The sequence below is a fragment of the Miscanthus floridulus genome, chromosome 13, assembly GCF_019320115.1.
Source record: "Miscanthus floridulus cultivar M001 chromosome 13, ASM1932011v1, whole genome shotgun sequence".
NCBI classification, from domain to species: domain Eukaryota; kingdom Viridiplantae; phylum Streptophyta; class Magnoliopsida; order Poales; family Poaceae; genus Miscanthus; species Miscanthus floridulus.
Window position 1 is genome coordinate 65,516,915 of NC_089592.1, and position 3,627 is coordinate 65,520,541.

The window sequence follows — 3,627 nt, forward strand, 5'->3', positions numbered from 1 at the left end:
GCACCTCCCATTTTATAGATGAAGGGGACGGCTTTACAAGTGAGAGGGAAAGGGTGCGTATGCTACCGAGCCTTGTTGTCCACGTCTACCGAGTCTTGTTGCCCATACCGGCAGGTACCAGATAATGGTAGGCGCCAACAACACTGTCGATGCCATTGTAGAATGTCAGGATGGCTATAGAGTACTGCTCCGCGCAGGGTATGGACTCTGGTATAGTGGTTTTGACTTATGAGCCTTGCCCTGCCTTTCTCCGCACACCGTCTAGTTCCTATGAGCCCTGGTCGAAGCGACCGAGGGTCAGAGTCAGAAGTAGCGCTTTGGGCAAGGCTTTTCGATCGGAGAGGACGTCCGGAGGCCAAAGCGAGCGCTCCGATCCATTGGGCCCAAGGGGTCGTGGAGCGGGCGCCTCTCCTTTGGGACCATGGCATGGTGACAGTACATCCGTCCTTGTAGAGGGCGCGAGTCTCTCCCTGGACCGTAGTGGTTGTCGCATGTCTATGCCGGGTTCCGTGTCTGAGGGCTGAAGGCGGTGCCTACAATACTGTTTGGACTCTGCAATGCTGGAATGGTCTAAAGCACCCATCCCATCGTACCCTGGTGGTACTTTTCCTACCACGGCGCAGGGCATGGTCCTTGGTGCTGTGTTTGACCTGAATGTCAAGTCATACCCTGTGCTCATCCTTATGATAGAGTAGGGCGTACTTGTAGGGCGAGGCGGAGCCTAGCCCTCGGGGGTCAGACGAGGCGGATTCTACCCTCGGCCGTCGGGCGAGGCGGAGCCTATCCTTGACTGTCGGGCAAGGCGGAGCCTAGCCCTCGGGGGTCGAGCGAGGCGGAGTCCGGCCCTCGGGGGTCAGGCGACACGGAGTCTGACCCTCGGGGGTCGGGCAAGGCGGAGTCTGACCCTCGGGGGGTCGGGCGAGGCGGAACCAGTCTCCTGTCGTTTTGGACAAGAGACGCAGTAACGTTCTCGTCTGATCGGGAGTGTCAACATCCAATGGTTTATCAGTTCCACCTCATCGGGTCCCCCGATATTACGTCCCCGACAAGAGTGGTGCATAAAAATCCATTTGTGCTTGCCTATAAGAGATGTATACATGTTGTCCTTGCTGATTTTGGTGAGACCTACTCAGATGCCAATTTTTTTATTATTAATTCATACAGTGAGGATGATGTTCACAAAAGCATTAAGTACAATGTTTGGGAAAGCACCCCTAGTGGAAATAAAAAGTTGGATGCTGCTTATCAAGAGGCTAAAGAAAAATCAAGCAGTCGTCCTGTGTTCCTGTTGTTTTCTGTAAGTCTAATCCCTCTATTTAAGAGCCTGTTTTCCCTTCTGTGAACCTGTGTGTAAGGTTGGATGTTGATGTTACTTGTCTTCCTTGATTTTCCAGGTTAACACCAGCGGAACAATTTGTTGGTCTGGCTGAGATGGCGGGTCGGGTTGATTTTAACAAGACAGTTGAATACTGGCAGTAGGACAAGTGGACTGGTTGCTTCCCTATCGAGTGGCACATTGTGAAGGACATTCCTAACAGCTCGTTGAAGCACATCATTCTTGAGTATAACAAAAACAAACCAGTTACAAATAGCAGAGATACGCAGGAGGTGAGTTAAGTTCCTTTCAGTTTTTCTCTTGTTTTGTCAGTTTTCTCCACTGATTGTTGATGGTAACACATTGTAGCAGAAATTATTGATATGCATGATTTTTATGTCTAACTCTTTTAATGTTGCGGTAGCTAAGTTTTCCCATACTTTTTTCACGGTGTCTGCAGGTTAAGCTTGACCAAGGCCTTCAAGTTTTAAAGATTTTCAAGGATCATGTCTTCAAGACATCCATCTTGGATGACTTTAGCTTTTATGATGACCGTGAAAAGATAATGCAGGAGAAGAAATTAAAGCGTCAGCATCCAGTTGAGGTGTGTGAGTGACTACCAATCTACTTTATGTAATGAGCCCTCTTCTACTGTAGTTGTATGAATGCTAGCACTTGCAGTTTCCCTTGTTAAGCTGAGAATTATGAAAATCTAGCTTATGTTCCCTAATATTTCCTTTGAACATGTACAAGTTCATAGCCTTGTTGCTGCGGGTTATATGCAGCAATGGAGGTGCTGTAGAATTGGTTTGAGCATTTTTCCTATTATAAGCTCATGTGGATTGACAATTTGGCACTATTCAGCCAGTTTCATGATATCCATCAGTAGTGTTTACCCTTATTTGGATGTTGAGAAACTATTTCAACTGCCATTTTCACCCTACAGGTCATGAATAGAAAGTTGGTAGCCACCCTGCTGAAAATCAAGCTACTGATGGTAAGGAGAGCCTGCAGAAACCCGAGTCCATAGGGGAACAAAACACTGTAGTGGAGAATAGTGTGGCCTGAGGATTTCAAGGACTTTGTGAGATCAAATTTTGAGATATGTGAATGCGTAGGCCTCTCAGTTGTGGCTGCTCAGGTTAGATTCTGTTGTATCTCCACTGCAGTAATAGGCAATTGTTCGTTAGTGTAGAATTCTACCTTGCATATGGCTAGTAAATGTTGTACAAGTTCTTGTGAATGGATAGAACAAATATTGTATGTGTGTTGTATGGATGAAATAAATGGACTGTAAATTGTTGGTTGAACCTGTTGTTGTTGGCTGGAATTTTGAAATCAACATGAGTTAGAATTGGTTGAAAACCACCTGTTGTTATTGACGCCATTATATGAAATTTTAAAAACTAGCGGTTGACTGGAGGCTGAAATTGGCTAGCTGGGCTGGCTGATCTAGCCCCAGCATCAGCCAGCCAATTCAGGCTTGCCGAACAGGCTGATCAATTCTTAAGTTTTTTCTATTTCTACATTTTTTTTCCTATCCTATGTTGCAAGGAGGCCCTACTCGATTGTGTCTTTTTGATCTGACAGCTGAACGTCTTGTAATAAATCCCATAGTTTCACAAATTTAGGATGTGTCTAGTGGGTGCTCGAGTGTTTCTAGGCCGGCTGACACCCGAACATTTAAGGCCTGCCGGACACTCGACTGGGACCGTTAGATCCTGATAAAATGAACCAAAAAAATGATCCAAATACTACAAAAATATTAAACAAACAAAAAAAATAGCCAGATTATTTTGATGATAGCCAAATTAGAAAATTTCAAAGGAAAATCAAATAAAACATTCAAAAATTAAAAAAAGCCAAAAAAAATCAGATAATTGTTCAAATAATTCTGATCAATTATAATTAGGAATAATCAATTTATATCGATTAAACACAGAATTTACACCAAAACAGAAAGTGTAAAATATGGTCTAATACGATGTAACATGCTCCTACTAAAGTACCAAGAAAGAATGCAATTATAGCACAGTGTCACGTTTTAGTATCTCGAGTTTAATTAATTATAAATAAAAAATATTAATATTTATGATATCAAATAAATACTATTGGATTAATTACGAAATGTACTTTCATAAAAAATAATTTGGAGCCATAAATGTGAATATTATTTACTAGAAACTTAGTCAAACATAAACTATTTTTATTGGCACGCAACTTAATTTGGAGCCATAAATGTGAATATTATTCACTAGAAACTTGGTTAAACATAAACTATTTTTACTGACACGTAACTCATTGATGTATTC

General features: G+C 42.8%; 1 pseudogene; it reads left to right on the forward strand.

Moving 5' to 3' along the window:
- The first annotated feature begins 997 nt into the window (after positions 1 to 997).
- Positions 998 to 1,931, forward strand: LOC136499938 (YTH domain-containing protein ECT3-like; annotated as a pseudogene).
- The last annotated feature ends 1,696 nt before the right edge of the window (positions 1,932 to 3,627 follow it).